Below are 13,903 nucleotides of genomic sequence, written 5' to 3'. Positions count from 1 at the left end.
CGGCGCATTCTTGAGAGGGTATTGGAAGGCGACGCGCGCATTCCATTTGAGCACACATGACTACTTCAACGCCCGGGTTTGGTCACAATAGAGGCTCGAGAGATATTAGTCAATGTGTATAAAGATATTTCTAAGTCATTTATTTTGAGATATTTATCCTGACACAAGAATAAGTTCTCCACTTTCTGCGTGTTTTTCATTGCAGAGGGGGAAACTCTTATAAATCATCTTCAGAATTATTATTTTTAACTTGTTCAGTCTTTGCGATTAAGGACTTCGTGAAGAGTTACTTTTAGTTTAGAGGTTATGGAAATTTGTTCGTGAATAAGACTCTTCTTGATTACAGTCCTGCAGTGGCCGCATGGTTCCATTTTTATCGCTTGTCACTATGCCCGTCACTTTCGCACTTACATACTTGTTAGAATGTGACAGGCATGGTGACAAATGATAAAGAACCGACCATCTTAGCCCTACTGGTGTTTTTGGTGTACTTTTTTAGACTGTCACTTACAAGGGCATTTCTAAAGCTTTCAGAAGCTCTTTTTCAATGAGATATTGGTGTTTTATATCCACATTTAATTAACCTGACGATTTGGACACAGTATCATTATTGGCTGTTGTCTAAAAAATCATATAACGATTTCTTTCAACGGCAAAAGGTCAGTTAAGAGTGACGTTGTTAGTAAACCCGAGCACTGTAACATCCTATTCAACTTGAATAGTAGATGTTTCAGCGCGGGTGCCCGGCACGTGACGACCCACACTTCGCCCTGCACGAACCCTCCATATCTCCGGCTCTATACTAACGGCACTCTTAACTAACCAATGGTATACCTTACATCTTTGTGATAAAGTTTAAAAATTGTCCGATTACAGTCTGAATGATGGCACATTGCTTAGATCTCAACCTAGATTCATATTACAAATGAATTTCGGCCTTCACTTTATTAATCTACCCGTCGCTCGAGATACATGACTTTATGCGTGTTTAAAACACATCGAGGCGTGTTTCACTCACGGGTAACTTTTCACAAAGATATTGGATTTCTGTTACATTCACGGCTGACCCGCCCGACATATTCAAATAAAAGGAAGGCCGCGAGCGACGCAGTAAAGATGTAGGGACAATCTTTAAATAATGGAATGTTGTAAAAAGTTCGCTCGATACGGGCGGTAGCAGGTGCCGAATTAATTCCGCGCCATCTTGCGAAACAAAGAATCGCTCTTAATTTATGAGTATCCATTTACGCGTCGTCGGGATTTGGGAGACAAAGGCCACGATCCTTTGTGCTAAATAACATTTGGAATGAAAGCGTGTACAAACACCAACAGTAAACTCGCTGTTCGGAGTGTTTGTGAACAAGTTCATTAGGCGCTCATCGCGCCGCAGCTCATATTTGCTGGAATTCCCGCATCTGCCGGCACGCGAGTCAATAACACAAGAACGCTTGATAAGGTTTTACACCCTTTTCCCCCGCTCCTTTATCGGCGTTCGGTTAATACCTAAGTATGTTTTTGCGGACACATAAATCGCCGGTAGGTACAGACAGCTGCGGGCTTATCGCCGCGCGGCAGATGTCATTCCGTCGCCATTTTTCGCCGCATTATCATATTTTTTGTCGATATTATTGGGTAAACGTGATGAAAAATTTTCGGGTATTTTTTACGAAACGTTTTCCCGGAACGAAAAGTTTTCAACAAATTGTACTAACTTTTGCCGTCATCAAAGCGTCTATTCAGATGATGTAAAGCTCGAGAACGTAAACGTGTTGTGGGATGTGCGTGTTCATCTTATTTACTTACCTTTATGTCATATGTTTATGTGCAGCCTATGACGGCAGCTAAGTTGCAACACACAGGACGGTGACATAATTATGGACTATTAAAAAAATGGTATGGATTGATGTTGATGCGGCTAGACACATATTTAATTATGCTTAATGATTAGCTAAACTATCTATGTATGTATTATAAACTTCAAGTTATACTATACTATGGAGGAAATAAGATGAATAAGAAGATTACATAACCTTAGTAGGGTGTTCTGATGATTCGTAGTTACTTGATCTTAGCGAAGCAGATTATTTAGATTATACGCGAGCCCGTCTGTGCGTAATGAATTATTAAACAAGCCTTTGAAACGACCCTTCAACTTTTTTTAAACCTGCTAAAAAATGGAGTTTTCAGCACAATGAGGTCCTTTACATATTTATTAAGAGGAAGAAAGGAAAAGTCTGTCCGATGCATTAAAACAAAAAGAGGGATTGTGCGTAGCCCCAGGGTCCTAGTCTAATGCATGCCAAATTATACCGACCTTCGGGTGGTGAAAGACATTATGATTTTCGCGAAGAAAACGTAGGGAGGGAAACATAAAAGGTTCGTTACGGCGGCATCTTTTGCGTCTATCGAACGGTTCTGATAAGGCGCGAAGCTGTAAAAATGTGCCTTATCGGAATCAGGATCGTGTTTAATATTTATGGATGACAACGCGCCTGTCATTCGAAGCGGCATTCGAATTTTAGAAATCTGTTATTGGTATCTTGCATGCGCTAAAATATGCGGAGTGATTTTTCAAGACCTTCAGACCAATTCGATCTTGCACTGAGATCAAACCGATATTAGAATAATATTGGCATTATATCAGTTAGCTGTCATTCGTGCGTTCATTTCGCTCAGACTTGTCCGCACAAGTACCTATTAGTGCGAGTGAGATGCCCGCGTGGATGACAGCTAACTGATATGATTCCATGTCATTCTAATATCTGTTTGATGTCAGTGCACGTTCGAATTGGCTTGTTTTTTTAGGTGAGAACAATATGAGGAGGATGATGAAGATTATGTCAGGTGAATGTGTGTTTTGCTAAAAGACTAACTCCGAAACCGCGAGAAAAATTTTGCCTGTCGCATAGAAAATATAGACAGTCTACATTTTTTTCAGGTTTTTGGGGCTAGTCACAATAAAAGTAGTTTGCTATGATCTTTATTTCCACCTCACAGAGCATAGCTGAGTGAGAATCAGAAAAAAAACACTCTATATAAGAGTGAATAATGGGTCTAACGCATTTTAGAAAAAGGTCACTTCTGTGGACAATATAACTAAAGTTAAAGCCTCTGAGACTTATACCGGTTCGAAGGACCATGTATATTCTGTACTCTGGTCTCGAAAGGGAAAGCTCAAAATCAAACAACTCGTTTAATTATAAACAGTAGTTTGTTTATTTGGCTGTACTTAAACTCCACACAAATCACACAAAATACAAAACAAAATAATTACCTTATAAAATCCACGGTAGACAAGCGTTCGTTAGTTGTAAAAAATAAAAAGTGCCATCTACCGGGAAATTGAGTAAGCTGTTTATACACATACATATCCCGTTTTTCTTATTTGAGTCACTAATACTGAAAAAATGTACCCTGCCTGTAAAGGTACCGTGTAAAAATTAACTTTCTGTTCCCCTAACTTTACGATGTCTACAAAAAACGCGAACGAGTTTGCAAAAAAATGTGTATGACCCTAATATCAAAATGAGATAAAATTAACGTCCATTTTGTATAGATAGGTTCGAAGAGACCCCCGGCGTTCCAGATACGTCTCCACGTACCTTCACTCCACCTATCAAAACACGAGGGAAATGCTCGCTTCAATATAACTACTCCAGTACTCGGCAAATTGAATCGGCTTCGTTTCAATTTGATCCTAAGTGAGCGAGAGGAAAGTTGGCTCTCGTTCGTATTACTTACTTAATGTTTTGTTTTCCAGCGTGTAGTTAAAAACAGACAATGACCTTCATGTTGACTTTACTGAAACAGTTATTTTACAGAAGCTGTATGTTTTGGTGAAGCCAAAAAAAATTTGTACAATTTTTGAAAACCGAAATCATGCCCTGAAAACTATCACATGTTTATCTTTTTTGAAAATTAGTTTCCATATCATATCATATCAATTCTTTATTTCGATATAACAGTGATCCCATTTTTTGTTAGTATTACATAAGATAATATTTAAAAACTAATTTTAATACTTAAAAGTTATATTAGACTTAATTAATTTAATTAGACTTATCATTATGGGACAACAAACGTGATCAGCAATCATCTTCAGAATGCTGTTTGTGCTATCCCTGGTTCTACGCAGTAATGAAGCCGCGTTCTTGCGTATAATTGCTTCGAAGCCGTCGGTTCGTGCCTCCGCAAACATGGCGGAGGCGCTGCAGAACCTAGGCAGCCCAACCAGCACCCTGAAGGCGTTGTTGTACACCACTCGCATTATACGATTTTTGGGTATAGCGGAGGTAACGATAATAACGATGTTCAATCATTCAGGAGCAGAACTAGCAGAAGGTTCAGCCAGCAGGTTTTGAAAAATCCTAGTGCCATTTTAGATCACTCTTGAGTAGGGCTGCCATCTCTAAAATTTGGAAACGAGGACAAGACGCGTGAAAACCCCGGATTTTAGAGTCCAGAACCCGGACATGTCCAAAGTTTTTTTTTAAACAGGTTGTGCGTGTGTCGCGGGCGGCCTAAGGCTTTAAATTTTTAAACCCGGACTACAAATGAAGTCCCTCTCGGACGCTCCCCGGACGCCCTCTAAACTAGGACAAATCCGGGGAAACCCGGACGGATGGCAACCCTACTCTTGAGGCCATTCTCTAGTAACTTCATCGATTAGAAACTTACGCTCAATATAAAAGAAAAAACACAAACATAGTCTAAAACGCAACTTAAGTATTTGTAATAGAATTGCATAAAAGCTAAAAATACTTTGAGGATTTAACAACTGGAGATACCTTACCTGTAAGTAATTTTCTGTACATTACAGTCTGTCGATTATAGCGGGGGAGTGGCACGTCAAATGTATGCAAATAAACGTCAGTCCATACAATACATATGACCATTAGCCGAGCTTTTCGACATAGGGGTAAGCTCTTAAAGCGACTCCATGTGATTTATCTATATGTATGGAATAGTATTTATACTTCTATTTTGTATAAATGTGTATTTCTCTCTTTTGATTTTGTATTAACTGTTTTTTTTTGTTATTTTATTATTTGTATTTCCTGTGTGTATTGTGGCAAACAAATAAACGGATTATCTATCTATTTATCTTAAGCATGCCGTTTTAAAATCAAAGCCTAACTTGTTCGTGTTACCCGTAAACCCATTTAGCTATTTTCAATCTTTTAATAGAACTTGTCCAGTTCCAACTTGGAATTGCCCGGGGTCCGGGGCATGCGACTTCTAACTTGCATGACCCACACGGAATTATTTAGAAGCACTTTACCTGAGACTTAGCCTTAGCCTAGCTCCTAATTGAGCACGTAACTCCGCAAATGTATGCTTATTGCTGTTCGGGCTGTTGCAAGTTGCTGGAGTTGAAGGTTTCGGAGCAGTTTGCACTTGCCCCTAAGCAAGTTACAAGTTCTTATACTATACTGTTTGATTATTTATCGTAGATGAAATATATACATGTAGGGTGATTTTTTTAGCACTGAGGGCAGCTATCAATTCCCATGTTGATATACCAAAATGGTCTTAAGAGACCATCCCTAACTTTATAATTTCGTTATCTACCTTTCTAGCTACACTTATAAAGCTACAGAAAACAATTTTACAAATCTATAACGATTCAAAAGTCAAGCAAGCAAGCGCATCAAAGTAGCCGGTTTATAATTTAGATTTCATTTACACTATAGTGTAACAATTATACATATTCTTCTTTATTTGTAAAATGGGTCTGTTGAAATATAAAATGAGAAGTGCTGAGGCTTAGTATTGCTTGACTAGTAAACGCGTATATATGTCATGACCTGGTGACCTCGAATCTTAACCGCTTCATAATGCAAAATCTGTTGGAAACAATCCATATAGTAATACCAATTCAATATTCTACACCATAAATATGGCAGACTTGTCACCATTAACATCTTTTATATTTTTACCTGTGGTCTGACAATAAATAATTTAATATTTCTATTTTTTATTTCTATTTCATGATGGTAGGTTTAGGATTACGCAAAAGTAAATATTGTGGTGACTAACAATATTAAAAGACATGTAAACGAGGTAACAATCGTGAAGCGTTAACGCCAATCTAAAAGGATATAAAAATGTATCATGTCGCTAGTAGCCTACTTAATTCCGTTCCATAAAGAAAACCCGACGATTTGCAACTGAATGCCGATAACCGACGAGAATCGAGTCGATAACATACGAGAATCTAGTCGATAACATACGAGTTGATAACCGACGCGGCGGATGCCAGGTTTTTGCCGTGAATATTGGCAATGTTATATTGAATATCACTGGCATGTTGTGGTGAGGTGAGATGCTAGTATTTTTGCATTATTTACTAACACACGGAGGCGAGTCGAATGCCCGGACGGGCTAGCGTATCTGTGGCCTCGAGGTTTGTAGTACTGTCATTATCATTGATCAGATACTAAACTAGGAAAAGAGTGAAGCCATATGATGAGTGCATCAAACCGGGCAACTTGCAAGATAATTTTGCATCCTTCATGTTGTTTAATATATAGAGCACTTTTTTATACTAAGCGGTTACCGTAGCCTATGGACGCATGCAACTCCAGAGGTGTTACAGGCGTGTTGCCGACCCTAACACCCCGCAACCTCGTTGAGCTCTGGCAACATTACTTACCGCAGGAACACAACACTATGAGTAGGGTCTAGTGTTATATGGCTGCGGTTTTCTGTAAGGTGGAGGTACTTCCCCAGTTGGGTTCTGCTCTAGATCTGGAATGACATCCGCTGTGCTGTGCCCAAGTGCCCTACCACACTAAGCGAGATGAGATGACATTCGCATTGCCCATACCTCTCTTTTGGTCGTAGTTAAGTACATACCCGGGTTCAGGTCCGGGTACTTGATGTTTTGATGTTTGACGATCTTTTTGTGAAATTCTTATTATTAAGTTTACCATATCTATAATAGTTCAATGTTTTTTTTAGAACAATAATAACTGCATCAATAAATTGCTCTGATATTTAGATTAAGATGATATTTGTAAAATTTGACGATTTAAAAGTGCTTGTTGCTAGGCCTATTTGAATAAAGAATATTTTGATTTTGATTTTTGATTTTGATGTAGACTCCATGATTTGTTGATGCCAAATTAAAAGTCACAATAGTTATTTACGATACAGGTGTGGAAAATAGGAAATTCACACGTGTGTTTTACGTTTTACAGTACGTATATGCTTATCGCATATCGTGAATACATATATGCTCAGAGTCGAATTATTGCAGTGGGCGCCGGGAGGACCCAATGCTTGTAAACCGGGAGCTGGAGCATAAACATTCCTGAGTAGTGATCTACTGAAAGACGCGTAGTCGAAGTCCCTTCAACTAAATGGACCAATAATATGGAAAAAACAACATTCCACAGTTATTACCTACACAGACCGACCGGCGTCCGGTCTGACCTAGTGGGTAGTGACCCTGCCTATGAAGCCGATGGTCCTGGGTTCGAATCCCGGTCACGGCATTTATTTGTGCGATGAGCACAGATATTTTTTCCTGAATCATGGATGTTTTCTAAGTATTTGTATATTATATATATCGTTGTCTGAGTACCCACAACACAAGCCTTCTTGGCTTACCGTTGGACTTCAATTTGTGTAAGAATGTCCCTATAATATTTATGTATTACGTGGGAGTAGCGCACAGCCTGTCATTGTTGGGATAAACGTTGAATCTTGTTTCAATAGCGTGGTATACATTGTGAGTTACGCCAAGGATGTTTTTTTAATCGTCCTGTCAGAGTCTTTGAAGTCTTTCAGTAATGATACTCACGAATCGTAGAGGCAAAAAGAATGGTTGGAGCGACTGACTAGCTTCGCACGATGTTCAATCTCTCTATTTTAATCGATCAATTAGATTCCTTGAAATTTTTCAGTTATACCTAATCACGAGCCTGTAGACCACACTGGTCCATCTAAGCGATCGCCTCGCTTCGCTCGGTGTCTGAAACACCGTACACGGCGCTTGTTTAATCGAGCTGTCAGGCTCGCGGGCTTGAAGCAACTTCCAGAGAACTCGATCCAACTGCCCTGTTACTGTTTCATGTACCTAACTAGTTTTATTGTAACTCAGTTGTTGGCTGTGCCCACAATGAAAATTGTATTTACAATGATGACACGAAATTTAAAAAAAAGGGTCACAATTGGAATAACGCTAGACAACATCACTATCATCTTCCTCGCGTTGTTCCGGATTTTTCCACGGCTCATGGGGGCCTGGGGTTCGCTTGGCAACTAATCCCAAGAATTGTCGTAGGCATTTTTTTCGAAAGCGACTGCCATCTGACTGTCCAACCCAGAGGGTAAACTAGGCCCTATTTGGATTAGTCCGGGTGCCTCACGATGATTTCCTTCACCGAAAAGCGCCTGGTAAATATCAAATGATATTTCGTACATAGGTTCCGAAAAGTCCAAAAACTATTTGGTACGAGCCGGGGTTTGAACCCACGACCTCCGGATTGCAAGTCTCACGCTCTAACCGCTAGACCAACAGCGCTTTTGGAATAACCTTCAAAACAATTTTCAAAAAGCCAGCAAAATTGAAATAGGAATTACAACCGAATTTCCTAAGAACTTTTAGAGTTACCTACGTTCTTCTGCTGCTACAACTGTATATGCCGAACTCTGAAACCTCATAAACTGAAAAGGTTGCCAAAGCTGCAGACTACTCTTTAGCCCACAAACAAAAACTTACCAAGACAAATGCAATTTTGATTTGTCAGACAAGAGATTCAAATTACAATGGAATTGCCTTTTTGGCCTCCTGGCGGCCAGAGACTAAAGTAATATTTAATAGTGGGGGGGAAGTGGAATGACCTTGATCGTCGGCCTTGACGGACGCGAAAATGGGGCAAGCAGGGCAAAGCTTGCCAAATATTATTTCAGCTCAGGGGTAACAGTATAAAGGCCAGATATAAACCATTTTAAAGTGAATAAAATTTTGCGTGGAAAATTAAGGATAGCTTTTAGGGTGGAGAATCTGAAAGATATCCAGCTTGAAAATAGTCAAATGCCGAACCGTTCTAGCATGAGTCATTTAGGGAGAGAGAGGGGTCTATAACGTTTTATAAATACTATTAGGTACTGCCTGTCTATGGCATCGCAGCTGTTGTGCAATAAATGGATGGCTTTGATGGCTGTCGTATTTTATAATTTGTTCGAATGGCTTGCAACGTGACCCGTCATAACCCCGGCTCGAGTCATTCGAATTGCGTGCCTACCTAACACGAGCGAGTCAAATAATTTGCGAAGAAATGTATAGTCTCCAGACCATATCGAACCCAATATGGTATTAAAACCCAAACTCACTCGTACAATCAGCCTTTGCCTAGCAGAAAGTATACTGGTATACAGAATAGACTGGTTATTACATAACTGGCGACCCGTATGCCGGCTTGCCACCGTCATGATTAATTGTAGCAGGTATATTACACTATATATATTGTAGGTGTAGTACAATAAAGTAAAAAATATCTCTCGACTTCGCGTCGGCCGACAATTATGTTCAAGAGATCTGCGGTGGCTGGCTTTCTTATTTACCGCCCGAAGTTTGTTTACTATTTTATTATTATGCTAGACGGAGGCGGAAAGTGGCAACTTCGTTTAGTGCAACGTGCCGAAAGTTACCGCTTTCCAGCCGGAGGATAGAAATAATACTGGTTTGCCTAAATACGAGCTGAAATACACAAGAATATGTAGGTATCACACGGGCGGGGTAGGCGCGACGCGGGTTACCGTTTTTTTATGTCGCGGTAAAGTCCGCCGCATATCATTACCATACACGGCGGCTTGTGGTTTCTGCTTGTTTCCATTTTAAATACCTGCCGTAAACCACACTATTTATTATTAAAAGAATATAATTATACGTATAATTTAAAGTTTTTACAGACCTTGCAAGAAGCGGCATGTGATTTTAGATGCACATGTGCCAGTTTGTGTTCGAGACCGGCACGATCGATGGCGGCAAACTAAAACGACCTCATTGCGAACTTTATGGAGCTGAACATACGTCTTGGCAGCTGCCCCGCTTAACTTCGCGCAAATTAGACAACATGCACTTTTTCCGACTGCTACAAATGGGACCGTAATGTTTCAGTTGGATGACACAGATACTAATAACTGAAACATATTTATTGCGGACTTAATGGAGTACAAATTAGTTAATCAATAGATTTGTTCAATTAAAATTAATAGGCAGTATAAAAGTAACAATAGAAAACCCAGATCGCAGGAAAACTTTGAACAAAGCAGCGCACGTTTTGTGTCGCTGGAATGATCCTTGGAGGTGGTTTCGTCTAACATTAGACGTTTTTCAGCAAAAAGGAATGTACTTATAAGATGTAAGGAAACTAAAAATATTGAGCAAAACGGTGATATCCTCGAGTTTACGCGCAGGGTAGGAGTGAGGCTAAGCGGTGAATAGTTCAAATATAATAAGAGACATGTGGGTGCAAAATTGGCTTGTCATGATGTCACACATTTTGTCTAAGGCAGTGTCTTACGTGAGCGAATAACTCACGAACGCGAAGCGGCGCGGCGCGGGTGAATTCAATCCTTTGATACCTATCGAAGTGTCCAACGTGGGCGATCTCCGAATGCCGTTGGGCCGCCGCGTCGCATTCGCGAGTCATCGCTCACGTAAGCCGCTGCGTAAGCGGCACGAGTACCTGCTCTGGCTATCTTTATAAGGTTTTTATGATATAGGAGGCAAACGAGTAGAAGAATTGCCTGCGTCCTGGACACCTACAACACTAGAGGGCTTGCCTGTGAGTTGACAACCTTTAAGATGGGAGTAAGTACGCTCTTTTCTCGGCAGTTTAAGATCGATCGCATCGGTCCGGAAATACCGCGGCAGACAAAGACAAACGCACAGCTGATTCTGCGGGCTTAAATGCATTTGTCTGGGCTTGTACTGCTTGTAGCCATTCTCGTTAAATATTATGTAAGCAAACAGCCTCATTACGAACCTTTAGTACCGTCACACTCACAGACGTCTTGGCACGACACACAAAGTACCCACTGCTGCTGAAATAGGCAATTAACCGTTTTGCCCTTCGAGCAACGTCGGGAAGGGAGACGGCATTCGTACTATTTCCCCTCTGCCGAAGCATAGGTACAACTGTACCTATGGCGGCGCATTTTGTGACTTATCCATACACAAAAAGAGATCGAGGTGTGCAAGATTTGTCTTTGACGTGTGTCATTTTCTATGTATTTGTGTCGTCATTACAGATTGGATTTTGTATGTAAGAAGTGCGATTGTGTGCACGTTTCCCCCCGCAAAAAATGGTAGAACGATTCGTACGGTGAGATATCGCTTGGCCTCCTCCCTTCCGACGTGTCGGAAGCCAGTGTTGCCCGAAGGTTTTGCCTTTTAAAGTCATGAAAGAAAATCTACTTATAATTTAGAAATGAAGCCTCATTTCCGACTACAATTACAGTGCAGAGGAAGGCTTCGTAATACCCCTGTCCATGACAAAACGATTACAAAAAAATAACAGGAGTTTTGTTATAGTTTGTCAATTTCGTTGATGTTGGACGCCCGTAGCGCTCTTATAAATCAATCCGCACTTTACCTGAAATTTATTTTTGCCCAGAAACATCTGCAGTTTTATTCGATACAGCATTCCAGCTTATGCACCAAAAATTCAACAAAATAAACGTTCGAAATGAGAGTCATAAATAAAACCGAGAAACAATAGATCTCACACCTCTTCCACTTGGAATGTCCAGCGGAGGTTGGCCCTCCACTCCTCTGCATTTAAGAGGATCAAAGGGTAGACTTAACTGGACACTTGATGGACGCGGTGTTAGGGACATTGTTAGTGAGTTTAGCAGGTTTATCTAGAAACCGTGCCCCGATAACGCTGAGTGGAAACAAAGCCTCATTTTGGAACTTATCAACCCTTCTTTCAATGTAAGGCTTTCGAAGGAAAAGTAACGTAACCGATATCGGATGTAGGATTGGACAATGTGAAAACCAAAGTGAAAACTTAATGCAAAATTCTGACGCCAGAGAGCAGCACTATCACATCACACAAACTAATAGAGTAACTTATACATACTAATGCCTTGCACAGTTTTTTGAAAAGTTTTCACTATTACATTGATGCATCAAGGCGGTTTGTTTACAGAGGCCTACCGCGAAACACGAAAATCGAAATTTCGTTATCTGGCATCTTTATCGCTCGAATACGCAAGAGTGATAGAGAGGTAGATAACGAAAGTTTGATCTTTGCCTCCCGTGGTAGGTAGAGGCGCCCCCTACGCAGACTTTTGCGCAATATCCCCTAGGCCAGTCCAGACGGGATAGTGAAATCGACCGATTTGATCAGAAAAAAAAATTACATCAATCTCTAATTTAATCACCAAATTTAGATTTATGGTGATATTTAAGAGCTACAAATTTTTAAAAAATGCTTCCAAACGTGAATACTAGCGTCACAAATTGGTATTCTTGCGTCCACCCACACCCCCACTTTATCAGTAATATCGGTCATAATCGGTGGTCGAAACGGCGGCCTGATTTGATCAGACAATTTAATCAGATTGGCGAAAAATTGTTCCCGTCTGGACTGGCCCGTATAAGTGTTATTTTTCCTTATATTTTGGACACAGTATTTAGCTGTTTGGAAGAGTTAAAGATTTTGAACAGACGATGATGATAATAGTGATAATAAGACTCAGGATAAAGTAAGGACGCTAAGCACGATGAATTCCGTACATTGATCCGCCTGTTCCTGTTTCTATCGCACGCGCAAAATCATATCATATTGCTGTCCCGCCTATGATGTCGGCGGTCAATGCCACTGTGCGAGCGGGATAGCAATATTAATGTGACTGCGTGCGATCATCATATCAAAATTCAAAATTCAAAAATTTATTGTGCAAGTAGGTCTCAAGGGCTCTTTTACAAGTCAGTACAACATTATAGTAACATCATAGAGTGACATGAAAAATTTAAGAAGCTGAATTAGTATCACATTTACCCCGAATCGTGCCTCAACAAAACGCTTTAGATGGGATATCCAGCTTCAATCAAAGGTCCTTGGTTAAAGTCAGAATGGACTCTTTGCTGCCATCTATTTCATTTCAAATCGAAATTCATTTTATGAAACAGTTCTTTAAAACCATATAGAAATATAATACTTTTTAGGGTTCCGTACCCAAAGGGTCAAACGGGACCCTATTACTGAGACTCCGTTGTCCGTCCGTCCGTCCGTCTGTCACCAGGCTGTATCTCATAAACAGTGATAGTTAGACAGTTGAAATTTCTACAGATTGTATTTCTGTTGCCGCTATAACAACAAATACTAAAAACAGAATAAAATAAACATTTTTTTCCAATTTCAAGGTTCTCATCCAATCACCGAACTTAAGCAACGTCGGGCGGGGTCAGTACTTGGATGGGTGACCGTTTTTATCAGAAACATGTCAGTCGCATATATCTTTTCAATATTTAATATACGGAAGGTGGAGGTAAGGAAATAAATCTCCATGTACCAAAAAGTGTCATCAAAAAACCATCAAAAAATAGCGCCTAGGTTCTCAGCTACTCTAGCGCTACTCTGGAGAGATTTGGAACTATATTTATAGCTGACAGCTGGACACTTTTGCAACAGTTCTACCATAAAAGATGTCACTCCTTTTAATTCCACACTCCATAACTTAATAGTTAAATAATATTTATGTCGGCATTCCCAAACATGGTCCGAACAAAAAAGCTGCCAATAACTATTTAGCCAACATAATGTCAAAAATATTTTTACTCTGAACAAGAATTATTTAACTTGAACGCATTGATAAGAACTTGATGTCTATGAAAGTCTATGGCTCACATAGTGACCAACATACATACACCAAATTTCAG

The sequence above is a fragment of the Cydia pomonella genome, chromosome 8 (genome assembly GCF_033807575.1).
Source record: "Cydia pomonella isolate Wapato2018A chromosome 8, ilCydPomo1, whole genome shotgun sequence".
In the NCBI taxonomy this organism is placed as follows: domain Eukaryota; kingdom Metazoa; phylum Arthropoda; class Insecta; order Lepidoptera; family Tortricidae; genus Cydia; species Cydia pomonella.
This window is presented reverse-complemented; position numbering follows the sequence as displayed.